The sequence below is a fragment of the Tachypleus tridentatus genome, chromosome 13 (genome assembly GCF_004210375.1).
Source record: "Tachypleus tridentatus isolate NWPU-2018 chromosome 13, ASM421037v1, whole genome shotgun sequence".
Classification (NCBI taxonomy): Eukaryota; Metazoa; Arthropoda; class Merostomata; order Xiphosura; family Limulidae; genus Tachypleus; species Tachypleus tridentatus.
In genome coordinates, this window is record NC_134837.1 from 166,738,803 (window position 1) to 166,761,689 (window position 22,887).

A 22,887-nucleotide genomic window follows, 5' to 3' on the forward strand; every position below is an offset into this window, starting at 1 on the left:
TCGCCGAGGGTAATCAAACCACTGATTTTAGGGTTATAAATCCATAGACTTACCGCTGTACCAGCAGGGGACTAAAAATCTAGACAACTTAATACACACAAGTATAATTTTTAACTGTGACTTTAGTTTTAGACATTTAAATGAAACCAATTCATCCGTTATTACTAAAACTTAAATCGCAGATCAAAAATACAACTTTGAAACTATTAAAAATTTCAGATTGATTATCATTATGTCGCTTCAGTTACTCTACATAATGTTAACCGTGTTGATTAAGGCACAGTAATACTGACATGCCAGTTTATACGTAGGTTAAAGCAAAACCTAATTGTGACGAAACGGTACTGAGGGTTGCTGTTCGAGAAAAATATGCAATAATAATGCCCCAGCGAAATTTAGTTTAATTGATGTAATCTTACCGTAATTCAATAAAACAACTACCATAAATTTAAAATATATATCAGAGCTACTTTTTTTTAGGAATTCGTTTCAACTTATGTTGTGAACATTTATGTTATCCTATCAACAAGAGGAAGTAGGTCGGTTTAATAGAATACACATACGAAAGGCACATCTTCACCTTTATTCATCGTCTTAATCAACCTTGTACTGTGTAATTGTGACTTTCCTTGCTACTCTCTGTTAGTTATAAAGTGACTATTTAGATATTTTCTTTCTTTTTTTCATAATTAGTGTAAAGTGTATGTATTGTGACATTCTGAAAGTTGCTCTCATTTGTTCAGCATTATAATATTGCTTTGTTAAAGCTTATATTAATTACGGTTTCTCTATGTACTCTACCGATACTTTCTAAATTATATAGTATAATTCTGTAATAGGAAATCGACAATAAACAGATTATTAATCTGTGATGTACAAAATCGAGAGGAAAAGGTGCATCCATAAGTCCTAATTAATATCAGTATTAATGTCTTTCTTATGGAAAGCAATCTTCTTGTTAAATAAATAACTGTACTATTGCACAGAATGAGTATAACGACATTTCATATCTCACAGCCAATCATGTCAGCTAATTTAAGCCTACAAATTCATGCACTGCCACAAGAAAAAAATAAGGTATTCACAAAGGAGTTTCACAAAAGCTCAAGTCCTAAAATATTTTATAGCAATCACATACTGATCAACCAGTTTCAGTTGTGACTACACACTCTTAAGTGACTTTTACAGATCTCAAAAGCGCCTCAGTAACATAAAACAAATTGTACTTAATTAGTTCTTCACATTTTTCTTATTTTTCATACAGAATACTTATATCCATATGTATATTGTATATATATAATATTATTTTAAATAGGAGCAATCAATGATGGTGTTGCTTTGCAATACCATAAGAAAAATACGTGTTATCCATTTCTGTTATCCGATCCAGTTTTGAGCACGAATATTGTGCTACACGTTCTTTCTGTATTTTTAACCAAAACTATAGGCGTGTAACAATATTCGCAGTCTCTTTTAACAATTTGCTATTTATTTTTGATATTGTTTTACAAATAATTCGAAAGAAAAAATAATTTTCACGTAATATGTGGTATATAATTTTCAACAAATAAAAGTACACGTACATATTGTTGAATAAATAATTCAATTTTCGCAAAAATGGATTGCTTAATTTAAATATATACTAATAAAAACTTTGAAAGTTATTTCAAAAATGGGCCTGGCATGGCCTAGCGCGTTAAGGCGTGCGCTTCGTAATCTGAGGGTCCCGAGTTCGCGCCCGAGTCGCGCCAAACATGCTCGCCCTCCCAGCCGTGGGGCGTTATAATGTGATGGTCAATTCCACTATTCGTTGGTAAAAGAGTAGTCCAAGAGTTGGCGGTGGGTGGTGATGACTAGCTGCCTCTAGTCTTACACTGCTAAATTAGGGACGGCTAGCACAGATAGCCCTCGAGTAACTTTGTGCGAAATTCAAAAACAAACAAAAACAAATTTCAAAAATAACAGATAATGTGCAAAATATTCACAAGAGGTGATATGGAGTATCTTTCATGCGTCTGTTAAAAGGTGATGTCCGTCTTTAATGACGATAAAATGTAATTTGTTCGTGTTCACAAAGCTATCTAGGTACCTAACTTGTACAACGTAGTTCTTTTTAAATAAGATATATATACAGTTCGAGATACTTTAATATTTCTTCAGCATATTGATAGTTTTAAATAAAACGTAAATGTTTAATACACGCTACAGAAGTCCTGCTATAAAATGCCATTATTTATGTAGGAAATCTGGAAACTTTTATATTGTAACTTGTTTTAAACAGCTTAAAATAACCATGCTAGCGCGAATGATACATTATTTTCCTATAAAACTGTGACGTACCGTTTTCAAGCATGCTCAAATAAACAAATAAATGTGTTCAGGCATGCTCAAATAAGTTTGTTTTTCAATTTCGCGCAAAGCTACACCAGGGGTATCTATTCTAGCCGTCCCTAATAGTGTAAGAATAGAGGAAAGGCAGCTTGTCATCATCACCCACCGCCAACTCATAGGTTACTCTTTTATCAACGAATAGTGGGGTTGAGAACACGTTATAACGCCCTCAGGGCTGAAAGGGAGAGCATGTTTGGTGCGACAGGGGTTCAAATAAGTTAGTGAATAGAAATCTGAAGCAACGTCTTCTGCACATATTGAAAAAGGCTATTATATAACAATCTTAATATATTTTAACTGTATGCATAGTAGAACAATTTAGTTGTGTTAATAGAAAATCGGTATTTCTAACGTGTAACAGCTGAGTGCAATTTTGAATATGACAAAATTAATGTGGTATTAAATGAATCATTACTGATTAACCCCCCAGTGGCTCAGCGGTATGTCTGCGGACTTACAACGCTAAAAACCGGGTTTTGATACCCGTGGTGGGCAGAGTACAGATTGCCCATTGTGTAGCTGTGTGCTTACTTCAAAATAACAACAACGTTACTAATTAAGAATCATCACACTTGAATTGTTTTATTATAAAAATAACTTAATATACTCATATATACATATATATGACGAATTATGTACGTAATGAAGGAAAAAATGGAAATTACTTTGACTGATTGAGTAACTCCTCGGAAACAACTTTAGAACCCTACGTTAGCCTAAAAATTTAGTAACTACAATCTGATACTTTTTCAAATAGAAGACATATTTCGAAGTGCAACATAACATTCATATATTATTTAAATATATTGTAATGAAACTTAGAGGAGGAAATGAGGTAAATTAATTAATTGTCATCACTTATCAACATGAGAGTTTTCCTGTCCTTGAAATTTAGTACTTTAAACGCTGACCGACACAGTTTTAATTTGTTATGAAATCTCTCTTTACTAAAAGTATTTGAAAGAGTCGTTTGTCTCTATGTAAGTTGTCTGTTACAGAAGAACACTGAGGGATAAAGTAATGACGTGGATCGTAGAAACTTTCTTGTTCTCAGCCTGTGTTTTACCATTAGAGGTCGCTTTTTCTAGGATACTCATTCGAAATTTAAGGTTGCCATAGAAACATGTAGGTTTTCTCGAGTTAGAGGCATACTGCTTGGCTATATAACGCTGGAACATCAGAACATAACAGATTTTAAGTGGAGTGTCTCTCAACTGGGTGCGAATGAAAACCAGCAAGTGTCAACTTCGATTAACTGGTCTACCAGAAGACTTTAATTCTTTGGCTTTTTTAACAGGACTTTCACGGTACGTTTTTAAACGAACAATATGAATTATTAACTTTCATTTTTAATTCTTTCTCTTCTCTACAAGATATAGCTTTTTAATAACTGACAACAGAGATCGTGTTTAATTTTTACATTATAATCTAAATTGACATATATATATATATACATCCAATATTTTAAATCACACGACTGTGGTAGAATATCTATTCCTGTCATTCATTTCTGTTACTTTCTACCATTATATACGTTTACTTTTCTGATAACACAATTTAAAGTAGTACTTGCAAGATATGTATTTTAAATAAATGTATAGTTTTTATCTAAATGCTTTTTTTATAGTTTCTTTTGTTATGCAATTCAGACTGTTTCTATAACCGTTTTAAAATAGTATGCCAATTAATTATTTAGTTGGATACCATACCAATACTTCTAGTTTTAACTGAAAATATATTTACATAAAAAGAAAATTTATTCTAATACTTTCATTTATTATTTGAGTTTATTTCACTAATTTGTTATCGAGATTACGTGTTTAAAATTAATATTTTTACATATTTTCAATAACTGATGATTGAAAAAGGTCAACAATTCAACAGTAGCAAAAATTCTCGCCATTTAAAGCTCGTTATAGTAAATTGTATAACGTAAAACACATTGTTATCTGAAGGTCGATACAGCAAGTATACAATTGAGTGTTATCTTTCTCAAAAATTAAGTTAAGACACAAGTATGTTGTCACAATAATAAAATATAGCTCAGAACGGCTGGATAGTTATTAACACTTTTATTAATAAGCAGAGAACAGCGTTTCGACCTTCCTAGGTTATCTTCCTGTTAACCTGAAGATGACCTAGGAAGGTCGAAACGTTGTTCTTTGCTTATCAATAAAAGTGTTAATACACATACCAGTCGTTCTGAGCTATATTTTTATTTCAAGTGGGTTTCTCGCCATCAACAATAATAAAATCTTTACATAAAATGTCTACAAAAGTATTTCAAAACGTTTGAGTGGTTCTCTCCAGAATCTTGAGTCAATAACACTTGTATGGAATTCTGTATAGTTGAAACATAGTGTACACACACTTGAAGCGATAGAAAATAAATCAGAATTATTTAAAAAGTTTTTGTTTTTTTGTAAAGCGTATCTTTTGTCATATTTCTTCTATAGTCAAATGCAACACAGGATTTTCTTTCTTTGTACAGAGTTTAGACTTATTTAATATTATCTTCTGGTACAGTCAGTTGTGACGCAATTTTACTATTGCTTCGAGCACGGTGATGATACTTTGTAATACAATATCGTCAGACTGAAAAACGGTCGTTTTGTAAACTTTCTGCGTGTTTAATATCTGTAACTAAAATACTGTAAACTGGAAAGAACGCCAGGATGGAAAACGAGCCCAGACACAAGGCAGACACAAGCGAAGTGAGAACAAACAAACTGAGGCAGTATGTTAATTTATTTTTAATATTATTATCATCACACGATAGTGCTAGTCTTAATAATAACATTATTATAAGATGGGTCACAGCGTTCAACGTGTTGTTGTCGTTTGTTTACTATTTTTGTTAACCTTAATTTTTTTATGAATCAGTTCATTTCACAAATAAAAAGTGAAGTTTTTTTTATTCTTGGTGGTGTATCACATTGCAAATTTTGGTTAATAATGTTTGTATGTAGTACACATCTCAGTGGCAACAATTTCGTGAATTGGAACATTTTGCTTGTGTCTTCTAGTTATCCACTTTTCAGGCCATTCCATGCTTTTTCACTTCGCCTTAGCTTATTGATTCGCGCCACTGCTGTTTTAATATTGCATTAATCCGATATAAGATGGGATTGAATTTCAAAAAAAATATTACAGCTGGGTTCGTTCCTACTTTGCTTTAAAACGTGTAAGATTCCCGTTCGTGGGATTTTTCGATTCATCTTTCTGCATTACATTATGAAGGTCGCAACGATCAAACTATGGTAACCTCCATTAAATATCAAACTATGGTAATCTCCATTAAATATCAAACTGTGGTAACCTTCATTAAATATCAAACTATGGTAACCTCCATTAAATATCAAACTATGGTAACCTCCATTAAATATCAAACTATGGTAACATCCATTAAATATCAAATAAAATTAAGCTCTTGAAATATTTCACTAATAGTTTGAAAAACTGATACCATTAGTTGTAACCCTTTGATATTACTGTTCCTATTTAAATAACTTTTCACAGTCTTTTTCCTGCTACACAGCAAATCCACCGTTTCCATTATTATTGTGAAGTTAAACTTCGTTTTGTGAAAAAAAAAATCTATAAAAATTTTTTTTATAATAATTTATCAAAAATAATTTTTCTCCGTCTCCGCTATTGTTCAGTTACATACAGGTTAAAGTACGCATAGAGGTGATAAAAAAATTAAAATATTTTTAACATTCCTTCACATTGATAATTTTTAAGACGTTTCTCATCCTTTAAGCAACGCTTCAACAAATTGTTGTAACAAACAATGGATATTCTTTACAATGGAATTTATTTAATATTATGATTGTTATCGAAATAATCGGTTAACACATTTATTTATTTATCTGTTTTTGCTTTTTCAACAAAAATAACCACCTCAGAACATCGATATTTTTAAAAGTTTTTGTATCCATCGTTTTTAACTAAACACAGTAAGTTCTATTTGTACATTATTTAAAAGCGTGTGTGACTAAAGAGTAGTGGTTGCTAAAATCTATTTTAACGAAGTCTATTCTCAAGAAGCATGTTAATATCTTTGGCAGTACGTTGTTTGAAAGATTTGGAAAATAAGTTCAGAAATGTACTTGTTATGATTGCGTTACTAATAGCAACTCGGAAGTGATAACCTCTATTACTTGCCTGTGATAACTAGACACTGATACGTCCTAGATGCATCCTTTCTACACTGTGCTTTTCTGCACGTGTATTTAACTTCCAGAAATCTGAATCTTCGGTGACTGAAATTATATGTTATTGTTTATCAGGTTAACGTGTGAATGTATATTTCCTTATATCGATATATATGTATTTCTTGTAGATACCTAGAAATATTTATTTAGAAATAAGTTATATGTTCCAGACGACTTAACATCTCTCGAGAAAAAGCAGCTTGTCATCACCAACCCCAATAAATCTTGAGCTACTCTTTTACCAACGAATAGTGGGATTGACCTTAATATTATAACGTCCCCACAGCTTAAAAAGCGAACATGTTTTGGTGGGATGGACATTTAAACCCGCGACCCTCAGATTACGAGTCGAGCGCCCTAACCACCTGGTCATGCTTGGCCATTCGCAAAGTGGTGTGTCTGTAGACTTATATTACTGAAAATAGGATTTCGACAGTGGAGCTTTGTGCTCAATAAAAAAGAAAAAGAGGGGTTCAAATTAAACATTATAATTGAAATAACAATATGAATTATTTTGATTGATTGAAATATCTTACTAGTTTAAACAAACCGTTGATTACCTTTAATAACTAATTTTATTAATAAAAGCAATATATAAATGACATTTGATTTAAACAATAAACAAATGTTCAAATAGAATTGATCGAACGCAATGTTTAATAAAAGTAACTCAATAACAAGGACATTCTATAAAGAGTCTTTTCGATTAACAACTTATCAATGTGTAAGTTTTGTTGTTTTGTTTTTAAATGAAGCACAACGTTATACAAAGCGCTATCTGTGCTTTGGCCACAACACGTAACGAAACGTGGTTTCTAGTGTTATTACTCCGCAGACATACCCGAGTGCCACGAGTGCGCTCAATGCATTAGTACCACTTTGCAAAAAAACATTTTTGTTGAAGTTTACCTTGTTGATTTGCTTCCGTGAAAGTTTAAAATTCGAGACGATGAGACTGTTCTGTTCTAGCCTTAAACTGTTTGATGTAAGTCAGATACAAGGAAAGTTTGGTAAAATAAATATCAGTTATAATATGAATAAAGTTTGCGTACTTGTGATTGACTAAGAGTTAAAGCGAACTACACGGGTGCTAAACAAACATTATTTATTCTTGCAGGTATCGAACATGAGCCTGAACGTTCCAATCAAAACCCACAATCTTCCCATTTGGGTCACTGTTGCTCCTCAACTGGTAGTCAACCGCACAACACCTAAGATGGATGTCAACGATGAACATACAATACTAAACGAAGACACTTTTCAGGCCATACTGGATAGCCCCTTCAAAGAAATACGAAAGGAACTTCAAACCGTACTTTTGTTTTTAATTTTTGTCGGTAGTGTCATAATTAACAGTTTGGTTTTTATTTTATTCTACAAAAAACCAACTCTCCGAACCTTTTCCAATCGTTTTGTTCTAAATCTATCACTGACTCATCTGCTTCAAGCTGTTATGGTTATGCCTTATATTCTCGTGTCAGGGGCATTTGGTGAGTGGCCTTTTGGTAGTGTTTGGTGCCAAATAAGTGGAGTTTTGTTTTTCTGTTTTAGCATGGAGACGGTATTTTCTCTGGTGCTCATTACTGCAGACAGAAACTGTGCTGTCAATAGTCCACTCCATTATTCCATAACAATAACTAAGAGGAAAACAGGAGTTTTCATTGCTGGAACATGGTTCCTCGCCTTTGTCATGTGCCTTCCTCCCCTCTTTGGAGTTTCAAGAATACAGTACCGCGAGTCTTGGTTTGCATGTGCTCCAGTTTGGAATCCGAGTGACGTCTGCACTATTGCATATTCAACTCTACTGTTGGTAGCTGGATTTGTAGTGCCGTTGGTAAAACTTAACTGGAGCTATTGTTCCATGTTTCTTGCAGCCAAAAGTAGCAGTGCCCGCACTAGAAGACATGTAGTTGGTGCCAGTTTAACAGAAGTTCAACTGACTAGCTGTCAGAAAACCTACATCTTAAAGCGCAAACCTTACCATCGGAGTAGTTCTTTCTTCAGTCAACTGTCTATTTTCGGCAATGAGTGGAAGGCCATTAAAACTGGTTTGTTAGTTGTTTTTTCTTTCATCTTTTGCTGGCTGCCTCTCTTTCTTGTTGTTGGAATTGAACCCTTCATGGAAACTAGCAGTTGGATATCAGACTACTTTTCTTCTATAGTCATCCTTTTCCCACTTAGTGCCTCTATAATAAACCCATACCTTTACGTCTTTCGAAACAGAACCACTTTGGCATACGCCAAACAGTTTTTTCGCTGTGGTAATACAAATAAAGATATTCAGACTTCTAAGACAAGGCTTATCAGCCACCACGTTCTTCGATCTATTGATAAACCAAATACATTCTGTTCAACTTGGCAAGATAACAGCTCTGTTAGCACCTTACCGACAACTCTTCTTCAAAAAAACTGTCAAGTTGAAGGATATACTTATAGAAGTGAAAACAAAGCTCATCCCACCTTAAATATCCAAGATAATCCATCAGATAAACCGTTATCAACCATTCCCCAAATACTGCAACAAAGACCTCTTCTAAATAATTACTATTTATTTTCACCACCATCACCTGAGCATGTTCTTGTCTTACATCTGCAGCAACGAGCACATCGTGATCCTAGCTTCATCGAAACTATTGAGTTAAGAGGAGCTTCTGTCAATAACATGGTGGACAACCTCAGCATCCTGGGAAGACATAAGTATCTTAGAAGAAGCACATGTGCAGGTATCATCACAAGCGACGTCATTGAAATGGAACAGCCAACTAGACCAATAATTGCCCGTGCTAGGTCTTTAGAACAAGATGAGAACGAGACACAAACTATCTCTTGTTACACATCCAGATTTAATGGCCAAAGACGGAAATCTTTACCACTTCGACGTTCTTTTTATCACATATCCAGTGAAAGCACTCTCACGTCTTCACTTTCAACAGACTCTCAAGATTCCAGTACGCCGGTCTTAATACCTAAAAATCGTGAAAGAATTCAACTGATCCGTCAACACTCTATAACGAAAACTTACCCAAACATTGATCAAGACGCTACTAATATGAGCATAGACAACAACAGCAACGCATTATACTTTAATTACAATGAGTAAGAACAAAATAAAAAAATGATACTCCAGAAGTCACAACGCGTTACTAACTGGTACACAATGAACCAAAGATTATGAACTTATGAATTGTGTAAGACAGATGGTACGTTAAATTATAACAGATTATGCATTATTAGTATTTTTCATTGTGTAGGGGAGGTAATTTTTATTTTGTGTGAATTATTTCTCATGTATTTTATTTTATTTCATTTAATATATAAAATAATATATATATATATATTTAATATATATATATAACTTTAACATTCTTCTTAATTAACAAACAAAACTTTGTTGCAAAAAAAGAAGACATTCTTAGGTTTTCTAACCTTGAAACTTAAGTTATTATTTTGAATATTTCGATTGAATAAAAGCATTATATAGTTTTTTTTATTGTGTAAAGCAGTGCATGCATATTCTAAAATAAAAACGACGATAAGTGAGGTACTTTATTAATCAACCTTTATTCAAGCATCCACAGTTATGGCATAATATATGGTTGTTGTGGTTTCGAACTCAAAGTCTCCTAGACGTTTACTCATTTTTGTGGTCCCTCTAAATTTTGCGATTGCCAAGGCCTCTGAACTAATTTACTGGCATTTTTTAAAAAGAGTCAATTAAATATAAAAGTTACTCTACTCTATTGAAAAGTTGCATCTGATGTAGACATGGATTTTGTTAAATTCGTATTAAAATAATTTGTACACTAATTAAATATGTGTACGATGACTTGACTCTGGGGATATCTTATCGTGTGTTTTACCTTCACGTTTCAGTTTCCCGCTGCAACAGCGGTAAGTCTACGGATTTACAACGTTAAAATCAGGAGTTTGATTCCCCTTGGTGAACACAGCAAATAGTCCGTTGTGGATTTGTTATAAGAAAAGCACAGACTTTCAAGATTCTGTTAATTACTTCATTAACTGATTATATAAGACTAAGAAAAGGATGTTTCTAATGTTCTTTCCTTTCGTTTTTTTTCTGAGCTGGTTATATTGAAAGGAATGTCCGTCATGTTTCTAAAATTAATCACAAATATTTTGATAATAGAAGATGCCGAGGAGTTGTGAAGCCTTTTGACAAATGTTTTTATAATTACTTAAGTGTTTGTCATAATATTTTTGTATTTGAGAAAAAAAGACTTTTTCTCCATACAGTTCTGATAATATAACTAATATTGCGAATGTGATTCATAGTTTTTTATTGTAGCGTTTATTGTTGTTTTCTACATTTGTCTGACCTAGAACTTTTTGTTGGGCTTGGAAATGATAAAAAATTTGGCATTTGATACAAATCTGTATATTAAAAACACAAATTTATCGCTTGTATTATTTTTTGTTTATAGCTCTGTTGTAAATAAACAGTTTGATATTTAATAGAAATTGTTGGGCTTACGTCATTTATTAAAAAAAAATAAATAAAGATATCTATCATACATTATCTTATGTTTGAACAGATTTCTCCAAATATAAATCATGATGCGTAGCTATATCTATAAATCTACAATCTTTAGGCTGATTTTAATGGTACATGATTTATCTGGTTTAAGTATATCGCGAATGTTAAATTTAATTATTTTTAGAAGCGATAGTTTATCTCAGGTTTATTTACGTAACTGTTTCCAAATCGCGTGTTGTGTAGTTCAACTTTTAGGAATTGATGCTTGTTGTATTATTCCTTCATGTTACTGGAACCTTCAAATTTCTTTTCGTCGTTTTGACTGAGTGTTATTGCATCAGAATATTTTGAAGTGCACAGAAAAATCTAGGCCTCGGTCAGGCTATAAACATGCACACGAAACGTAGTTGTAGTTAAAAAGTGTATGGTGATTATTTTTCTAAAATGAAATTATCTCACATTCTATTGTAACAATAGAGTAGAGAATAAGAACTTATGTTGTCAATTGTGTTCTGAAGTAATTGAACCAGTCTATGTGGACTTGGACGAAATGAGACAATTATTCAAAGCTATCTATACAATTATGGTAACTAACAGTTGTAACAGGAATAAAATCATTACAGTTTGTTTTGTGATAATAGAGCGGAAAGAATAGCTCATCTTTTCAGATTGTGTTCTAAAGTAACTGAAACAGCCTACGTGGAACTTTGCAAAAAGAATGTAATCATTTAAAGTGCTGGATACAACTGTGCTAACTAACAGTGTAAGGAACATTTGTATATGCATTTGACTTGTTTTAATACACTTTTTTGAAACTGTGTGCTGTTTGTTTATCATTATAATTTATCACCAACATTTCCCTGACGCCTACTATAAAGAATCTGGCACGTACATCCGCATATGAAACCTGACATGCTATATTCCTATATATTATCAGCTCCACTTTAAAATTTAATCAATGTTGCACATCCTAAACTACATCAATGTCACACTTCTTCCTATTTCTATTCGTTGTCAGGTTTTTACATTTGTATTGATGGGAAAGATGTCTGTGACTTGTTGGTGTTAAATTTCAACAATAAATAAACAGAACACAGTCCACTTAGTGCAAAATAATATATTAAAATAAGTCAAACTTATATACAAATGTTTGTCAGACTGTTAGTTGTCACAGAGTGGTATTCAGAGCTTCAATTAATTGCCTATTTTCGTCAAAAGTTCATAAAGTTTTTCAGTTATTTAGAATGAATTTGAGAAGACCAATTATTCTTATTTATTCTGTTGTCACAATACAATATATTATAATTTTACTTTAAAAATCATCACTAGTCACTCTTTATGGTTAAACTGAAAATCATACAGACTACATCTATTTGACTATATCTCTCACTAATTTTGTCTAATTGGAACTACATTTTCAGGCATATTTATAAATAGCCCAATCGAATCCTACAAATTTTCACAAAATACAAGATATTAATCATATTAGGAAGTAATAATACTCGGGATAAACTTACAATATTATAGAAAAGATAACACAATAATACACCAATTGTCAATTTACAACAGTTGAGCTTTACAAGGTATGATTCCACAGTTACATAAACAAACCTTCTTAAAATAACTAAATCTAACACTCATACTATACATAAATTAAAACAGTCATGTATATCTAACAATAAGTCTCCTCAAGAAAATTATTTACATTATTTTTATACTATATACAAAGACTGTTTTCCATTCATGCACAAAGTCTACTGATAAAGTCTGCACTGACACTTGCTGTCCCCTTAATGGTTTCTCAAGGAACAAAGTACACCTTGTCAGATTTCACACTGCCTATTTTGCACCTCTGGATGTATGCAATTGGTGGATAGTCCGTCAAGATGATGAACTCTTTTCTGTAGTGGTTGTTCTGGAATTTCTGGATACGACAGTCAGACATTCACTCACAGAGTACTTCTTCTCAGCATTCAACAGATTTTTAGTGATTTACATTACTGGAAAGAGACTGTCTTGATGTTCTTACAGGATTACTACTCCAGTCAGAAAGTTATGACGATGAACAGTTGCTGAAGTCTACATTCTAAGGAACGTCAGGCTTAATACCATGTGATTCAACTTCTGGATTGTCATATGATTTGAATGTTACCATTTCATCTTGTTTAAATGGTCGTTTTTGGTCAGGTCTGTCAGTGATGCAGCAACTTTAGCTTCTCCTCTTCCATGGCTATCTGTCGATTGCTCACCTTATGTCCAACAAAGTCTAACACAGAATAAACAGTCTGATAATCAGAACTGTTGCTCACAATTGCCTGAACATACCTCTCAGTTTCTTTAAATAGCCTTCCCATTTGTGTGGGTCGGAATATCAGTCAAATAATGCTCGATGTTGGTGATTTTATATAATAAATTTCTCATTACGAAGTTCACCTTCTGGGAGTCTATGCAGAAGCAAGTTGAGCCATTCCTATTTTTCATGATTGCGACTGGTAAACAGTAAACCGACTTCAAAGGTTCATTGATTCTACATTCTAGCATTACCACAACTTCTTGTTTTATCAGCTCTCTCATCACACAGGGCATCTGGTAGAGCTATACCTTGACTATATCCCTGGTTTTTGTCTCAATTTTGTTTTGCACAAGTTAGGTCTTGTCTGGTTAAATTGTGGAGATATTTGCATACTTATACAGTAGATATTGTAGCTATTTCTTCTGGCTTCCCGTCAGTTCTTCACCGATGTTAGCATCTTTGTACATTTCATCTTCATCAATGGGCCTATGAGACAGCATCAAGAACTTCCACTTCTGTGCTTCAATAGCTTCATCAGCTAGTTCTTCTGCCCTTTAAAATAACATTTTCAAAAGGTTGGTTTAGTATATATTGATTTCCCATCTACTTTCATCCTATAATGCATTCTGTTGGCCACTTCCTGCACTTCAAAAGCTCTCTTCTACTGCAGGGTGAATTTAATGTTGTCTATGGGCAGCAACACTAGGATCCTCTGTTCGACTTGAAAATGTTTATCTTTGACCTTATTGTAATAGAAGTTCTTCTGACTGTCTTGAACTGCATACAAACTCTCTCGAAAAGGTTATCAGGTCTCCTTCAGTCAGTTTTTGAGGTCTAACACATACTGGTATATGTTTCTCACTTGTGACTCTTCTTCTCGCGTGCATAGTTCTTTCAATATTTACATCACAACACGTACTGTTCTTCCGTTCAGTAATTGAAAGAGTGAAAATAAATTACTCACTTGTTGGACTTCTTGGTAAGCAGGTACTTGTCCCAGTTGCGTGATCTTTCCTGGAGCATCTCCTTCAGCATGTGCCTTAAGACATCACTGACTGTCTCATAAAGTTAATTACATCTGGGATTGTAAAGGGTGGTAAAGAGCTACCTCGAGCTGATGTGTCTGCACACCTATTTTATTAATTCTGAAGTAAACTTTATCCCACTGTCACCCAATACTCCTTTTGGAAAGTATACTCTGCAGAACAATTTCAGAAGGGCTTCTGCTACTCTCTCCATCTCCATTTTAAGTAATGTTATGGTTTCTGGATAATGTGTTACACAGTCGACTACTATCAATGCATACAAGCTATATTTATCAGACACAGGTGCTAGTGGTCTCATTACATCCACAGCTAATGTGCTGAATGCTTTTTTTGTGAGTGGCATCTCGCTTGATAGCACGTCATCTGATGATCCCTTTCCAAAAGAAGTTGTTGGGAATTCTGTTTGCTATCTTCTTTGCTCATTACATCCACAGCTAATGTGCTGAATGCTTTTTTTGTGAGTGGCATCTCGCTTGATAGCACGTCATCTGGTGATCCCTTTCCAAAAGAAGTTGTTGGGAATTCTGTTTGCTATCTTCTTTGCTCATTACATCCACAGCTAATGTGCTGAATGCTTTTTTGTGAGTGGCATCTCGCTTGATAGCACGTCATCTGATGATCCCTTTCCAAAAGAAGTTGTTGGGAATTCTGTTTGCTATCTTCTTTGCTCATTACATCCACAGCTAATGTGCTGAATGCTTTTTTTTGTGAGTGGCATCTCGCTTGATAGCACGTCATCTGATGATCCCTTTCCAAAAGAAGTTGTTGGGAATTCTGTTTGCTATCTTCTTTGCTCATTACATCCACAGCTAATGTGCTGAATGCTTTTTTTGTGAGTGGCATCTCGCTTGATAGCACGTCATCTGATGATCTCTTTCCAAAAGAAGTTGTTGGAAATTCTGTTTGCTATCTTCTTTGCTCATAGATTTTCTTCTACAATCGATTCTTGAGCCAATTCATTGCTTGATTATGGTCCGTGATAACGAGAAACTCACTTGAAGTAGAAATGTATTCTCAAGATGACTGGTATGGATATTAAAACTTAATGTGCTCGACTTTCTCCAAGGCGTAGTCCAAAGCTTCTGCAATGAAGGGACTTTCTTCTGTGCTCTCGTCAGATCCCATTAGCATACATTCGAGTATTATGTCTTTTTCTGTTTTAAGGGGACTGAGATAGACTGCTCACTCACCTTTGTTCCAGTTATGATTTTGGGCAAATCTTTCATACCTCTCCAGGAAAGTATCCGTGCCGTCTTCCGTTTTTTTTTTCATCAAGTTTGAGATACCTCTTTAAAATACCTAACGAACAAATTTTGTTGCTACGACAATAAACAAAGATCATCTTTTGATATATTTAGAGGTATATCAAAATAAATTATCTTCACTTTGAAATGGATATTTCAATGCAGCACAAAGATACCTTAATAAACTCTGAAATTTATGGATAAAAACAATTATTCCAAATCACATACTTATTTTAGTAGTTCTCAAACAACTAGCAGATTCGTAGTTAATAGTTTTTGCCTTATAGGCAGTACTATATGAACACAATACTCAAAACATTAAAACGTATGTACAGCAAATAAATTGTTCCCTGTCAAGATATATACTTATATTATTTCCTACTTTGATTTCTTTTCCAGCAGTTAGTTTCTTTGTTATCACACTATCATTTTATATATGCATACAAATACATATATACGGATATAGAAAAAATTACTATAGGTGAATAACTATTACTATTTGTTATTTGTTTGAATACGCAAGATTTCAATTTGAATTAAAACGAATCTTATATTACCCATGTTATAGTTGTTAAAAAATAAATAATTTGTTTTTTACATGCCATTAAAGTATCCACAAAGATGCAAAATAGAATCACATGGTGGGAGTGAATCTACTTACGAGGCGCGAAATAATGGATACACAAGGTAAGATTAAAAGAGTAAATGTATAGGTGCATTAGTGCTATCAGAGGACGAGGCTTGATACTTTCGTATTTCCAGAGTAATGGTAATGTATATCAAAAAATAAGTCTTAGGGCAATAGTTAATGCGTTTTTTTGTAAAAAAAAAAACATATTCGCCAAGTAAGATTTAATTTAATCATAGGACAAACTGAAGGATAAGAATGACATATTTACTAAGCATAAATAATTAATTCGTAAGGCCCGAAACAACCTATTCAGAAGGTACAAATAAAGAATTCGCAAGCTCAGCAAATGAGTTCTCGAGACAAAAGCGAGAAATGTGTATAGAGAAGAGTTTATTCACTCAAAGGAAGCGAGAGAATTACAGCGCTCACAACGCAAGTCGAATTACTAGTAAGGCAAAACTTCACTTACTAGAGAAGCAAATGCTTTTATATTACTACGTGAATAACTTACGTAATAGAAGGGCAAGGTTACATATATATGTGAAAGGCAAGCTTAATTTCTTTTTGTAAGAAAGAGCTAATGAGTTCGTGGTATAAGATTTATTGTAGGTACAAGGGAAGAATTTATCTATTTGCAAACCAAGCCTCTTAATTACCTCGTAAGGCAAGAACAAAAGCAATTGCAGACCTAGAGTTAATACGTTATCATCAGAGAGGGAGTACTTTTTTGCATTTCCAGATTATAATCATTTTAGGGTCAACACATAATTAGCACATTCGCAGGGTAAGATTTAATCTATTGGCTGAATAAGAGTGGACGTGTCCTCAATAGTTTTTATTCTGAAAATTGGCATGAATGTTTTCTTCTAATAGACACTCCTCTTTTTTTAAAGATCATATTCAAATTTGTGAAACACAAAATAATTAGATATAAAAAACATACCCTTAATTAACGTTAATCCTTGAATTCTCTTGTATGTCTAAACTATTATATCTCGTTCTTTATTAATCAAAAGTTCATACAACGTTATACACACGTATGTATGCGCTTGTGTGTGTGTTTTTATCAAAAGTGAGCATGCGCTGTACCAAGGAAAATCACAAAGTTAATATTGCAGTAAGGTAACTGGAACTGATAATTGTTTCTAATATTTATTACTTTTACAACCTTAGATTCAGTGCCTATTAAAATATTTATCCTACAGTATTAGTTATATCTCATAACGTTATTATTTGAATGAGTAACTTTGCTATAAAATTCTTAATATTTAGTATTTTTCTGTAATTAAACGAACAATAATTGAAGTATAAATACATATATGCCTATATATAGTTATTTTAACATATAATTAACATAAATACTTTTCATACATATATTTTTCAAAATTGTCATAAAAGTTTTTCAAAAATATTTTTGTACCTTCAATGTCTGAATGCTTAATATCATATTTAATTTGCTGTGTCGAGATAAGAAAGACAGGTCAAACCTCACATTAAACAAATTCTCACTGTCTTTGTTGAAATCATCCCATGTCGGTATTACTTTACAACAGAATTAATAAACTTTCAAACTGTTTGTAAAACAAGGAAGCCTTTTAATTATTGTCGAATTTGTCAAACTCACTCTAAGTGTATCTTTGAGAAGTAACACATGAAAACCAACTCTTTTCTACAGCCTTGGTGAAAGACATATGATTATAAAATATAACACATTACTATTACAAATACTGTCTGTAACTTCATATTAGTTTATATTAAACAATCATTATTTGGTTGGTTTTTCTTGTACTTTTATAACTTCAGCAAAGCGAGTGACATGCTGTCGATGAAGTTATTGACGTAATAAATGTAATTTCATCCCAACTTGTCATAGAAGGTGATGCAACCCACCCACATTAGCTTTTCTTGGGTTGTGATTAGCAATTTTATTTTACTCATTTCTGCTCAACAGTTTTTAATGGGATTAAAACCTAGAGACTTTGCTGGTCAAGATAATTTTGTAACGTCCACATTGTCAAGATAATCCAGTACAATATGTACATTGTGGCAGTGGAACTGTTATGATAAACATAAAATTATTGCCAAATTTTGCACTATCATACTGCAGAAATATTGTCTTCATGTGATGCCTGTAGAAGGCACCATTGACGTTGTTCCTGGATGATACGAGGAGCAGTTTTAACATCACGATGAATAGCTGTTTAAACATGTTTTGCACCATCTTCTATGTGTTATTTGTGGGAAAGACAGTGTTCTTTCATCTGTTCTCAAGGGAGGCGACGAACACGAATTTTATCATCAGCTTTAATAAACCGGAGACAGGACAAAAATAACATGTTGCCAATTCCCTAACTATCAGGTCATCACATAAGTATTGGCGTTTGCAACACTAAGATTTAAAAGGAGAAAAAAGAACTCAATTAACAAATTTACCCAATTTTGTGTTTTAAATCACTTTCAGTAACAGTCTGTTAACGTCTCAAAAGATTTTCAATACCACGCTTATAAAAATCAGGTGATTTTGAGACAAAAATGTACAAAAGGCTTCTTTAACTCATCCACAGAAGTAAACTGTTTTTCGTTCATATGATGTTGCAAGCTTCTGAAAAGATAGTGTTCTGAAGGAGCAAAATCAAGAGAGTAAGAGGGATAGGGAAGTTTCTTCCAGCTTTTCAATTTTTCCGGAAGTGATTCTAGCAGTGTGAAAACATGCATTGTCATGGCGAAAAACAATTCCTTTCCGATTCACCAAAACAGGTCTCTTTTATTTTAGTGCAACGTTCAATCGATCTATTTGCTGACAGTATTTCATAACACTGATTGTATGGTTTAGTTGTAACAACTCAAAAGGTCCGGCATTACCAAGCGTGTTAAGGCGTGCGACTCGTAATTTGAGGGTCGCGGGTTCGCATCCCCGTCGCGCCAAACATGATCGCCCTTTCAGCCGTGAGGGCGTTATAATGTTACGGTCAATCCCACTATTCGTTGGTAAAAGAGTAGCCCAAGAGTTGATGGTAGGTGATGATGACTAGCTGCCTTCCCTCTAGTCTTACACTGCTAAATTAGGGACGGCTAGCACAGATAGCCCTCAATTAGCTTTGTACGAAATTCAAAAACAAACAACTCAAAGTGTATTACACAACCATTATCCCACCAAACACTAAGCAAAACCATTCTAGTGTGCAGGTTCGCTTTTGGCTGTCGTGTAACTGGTTCTCTTACACTAAACCACTGTCTGCGGCGCTTAACGTTTTGGTGGAGTAACCATTTCTCATCTCAAGTCACTAGGCGGTTCAAAAAAAAAGCTTTAAGTTCACGAGAGTGAAAATATGTGCAGATATCCACTCTTTCTCTCAGATTATCAGCTAACAACTCATGTGGTGCCCGTTTTCTCAACTTTGAAACTCTACCAAGTTGTTGCAAATGTAGACGGATAGTGGAAGGAAATTAACTGAGTTTATGGGCTAATTCTTTAACAGTTATAGTACAATCCTCCTCAAGTGTTGCTAGAAGCAGGTCATCATCAAACTCAACAGGTTGTCCAGTGTGAGTTGAATCTGTCAAATTGCAGTCACCAGTTCTAAACTCATTGAATAATCTTTGACACTTGCTCATATTCAGAATGTCATTGCCGTACACCTCTTGAATGTTTCGCGTATCTTCAGTAGCACTTGTCCCTTTTCTGAACTCGTAAAACATTATATACCTTATGTGCTCTTCTAACACGCACATGACAACTGGGGCTTTTAAAATAAATAGAACAAAAACTGGCTTACACTTAATGCTATCAAGTCATCCCATATAACGTATATTACTTTGAGAATAACTATATTTAGCCAAGAAATATGCATTTTAAACTTATTCGATTACAAAAAAATGACATTACTTATTGAATGATCTGATATAAGTTGGCATGCTGTCTTGCTCAAGTAAAATGGTTACGGCAATAAATTATGGTTAAAAAAGTATATTTATTGTATTTCTGCTATAAGGTGTTTCAACACTTCTTTCAATCTTGACGTGCTTTAGCTGATGAAAAACGACCATCCTGGGCATTAGTAAAACTGTGAAATGTAATACTAAAAGATTTACACTATTGTATTCTGGATAAGCTCGAAAATTCAATGACATTGGATTTGACACATACAAAGTATAACATACTGTTATTTCTGTAAGTATGGTCAGTTCTCAGGCTGGTAACTGTCATGTTTGGTTTGTTTGTTTTGAATTTCGTGCAAAGCTATTTGAGGGCTATCTGCGCTAGTCGTCCCTAATTTAGCAGTGTAAGACTAGAGCAAAGGCAGGTAGTCACCACCACCCAATGCCAACTTTTGGGCTACTCTTTTACCAACGAATAGTGGAATTTACCGTCGCGTTATAACGCCCTCACGACTGAAAGGGCGAGCATGTCTGGGCCGACGGAGATTCGAACTCATGACCCTCAGATTACCAGTCGAACGCCTTAACTCACCTGGCCATGCTGGGCCTGCAGGTAGGCTCGCTTTGAAACTAAAAGTTCACCTACGGTTTAAGGTGAGCATTTGTATACGCTGTAACTTAAAGTTAGTTGCAGATTAGGCTATTTATGAATTACCATGGTTATACGAGGTTAATAATCGGCTTGGTCATATTAAAGTTTACTACGGTTATATTATGAATGTGATTATAATTGATATGTTCCATGTTGTAATTTATATGTCACTTGATACACACTATACGATGGTAACTTGCTTAATCTACACAATATTGTGATAAGTTAGATAACCAGGTGGATACAACTAAACACGGTTGTTTGCTATAGTGTACTTGAAAAGATCCTGTAGTCCAGAAATTCATACCAGTTAGTCTGGACTAAAGTCATACTCTGTTCTTGAATTATGTATTTTCTCTCTCTCTCTTAAATAGAACTGTGCTTTAACGTGTATCAATACTCCTATTCTTTTTTCGTACTGCTTCGTATCTAAAAGCGGAAATACACATCGTTAGCTATCATCACGAATTCAACATAGTTGCGTTTGAGATTTAATGTAATATGCATGTATGTGTATTAAACACTATTTAAGTCTCTTAGGAAACTTGTTAGCACATGATTAAGTTGTTGTTTTTTGTTTTGCAGACACCGGATTTGTATGGCATAAAGAGAATAGTAAAAAATACTCACAAAGAACCAGAATAGTGTTCACTATAAAAGACCAAATTTGTGGAAGACTCTGGACTAGAACTGTTTTTGGTAGGAAATCTCAATAGAACTAATATATTTACTACTACTTATAATTTATGTCAATGAATATGAATTATATAAAGTAGCTTTATGAGTTTCGTTGAACGACCTGTTGTACCATAGTATCGGAGCATATGTACTGTTGTACCATAGTATCGGAGCATATGTGTTATTTTTTATCTCTCTAGCTTGTGATATATTTTTCTTCTTTGAGATTTGGTTCATGTTTTGGATCTAGAAGGATCAGGTTCAGCGTAGACTTCTTTCATCCTCTCTGGAGTTGTTGTTTAGTTTGCACTGTTACCCAAACCTAGATAATAATCCTTGTTACGGTGTTATAAATCTTACAGAATCTTTAGCTTTTACATTGTCCACAGTTGTAATTAACATACAGGTTAACATTATCTCATGTCATGTCCAATTTATAAGGTAGTATTAACTTCGATATTTTAACTAGTTTCACTTATGTATGATCGCACTATTATCTGTGTTCACAATACATTTCCACTTAGTCCTCCACGAACACCCGTAATCCTGTTTCTACATATAAAAAAAAGTTTTAAAATAAAGTTAAGTTTGTATCTAAGATTCAGTTATTCTAGTACTGTTTGACCCTAAAAATTATTATTTATGATGGTTAAAGGAAAGACGTACTTATGGCTTTTTTCATCAGGTATTATGTAATTATTTAATTTGCTCATTATTTAATTTTTCTAAAAATATATATATACATTTAATATTGAAGTCTGATAGAGTTGGCATGTCTGAACAATTATGTGTAAGTACTCGTTTGTTGACCGTGGAACTCTATACGTTTTGCTTAAAATATAGTTTGCGTTTGCAGTAGTTTATTAATGTGTATTTCTGACAATTTATCCATGTTATACAGAGATATTCTATTATATATGTTCTATAAATACTTAATATGTTTGCGGGTGAAGCTCCTGGTTTGTTGGCAATAAGACTCTTAAGGTAACTCGTCTTTTTACAAATTATGGTTTTATGCTATAAATGTGTGGTATTCAGTTTAATTTCGATTTAGGTATAATCCATCAGAATTTTGCTGATGTTGTCGTTGATATTACCTGAAAGAAAGTCCAGTCTAGATATAAATGTGGTATTAATTTGCTTTCTTTGTACAATTTTATAAATAATATGGCTTATGTATTGTGTGCATTTATTTTAATTCTCCATTTATTGCGTTACGATTCTATCTCGTGTAGTAGTGGTTGGGTGATATATGTTACTGTTGTTGAGTTTGGGGTACTCTTTCAGACTGCAACATTACATCTAAATTGCGAGCACAAAGTGTGGTTTGGGTTTTCAGAGGCATGTCACTGACATACATA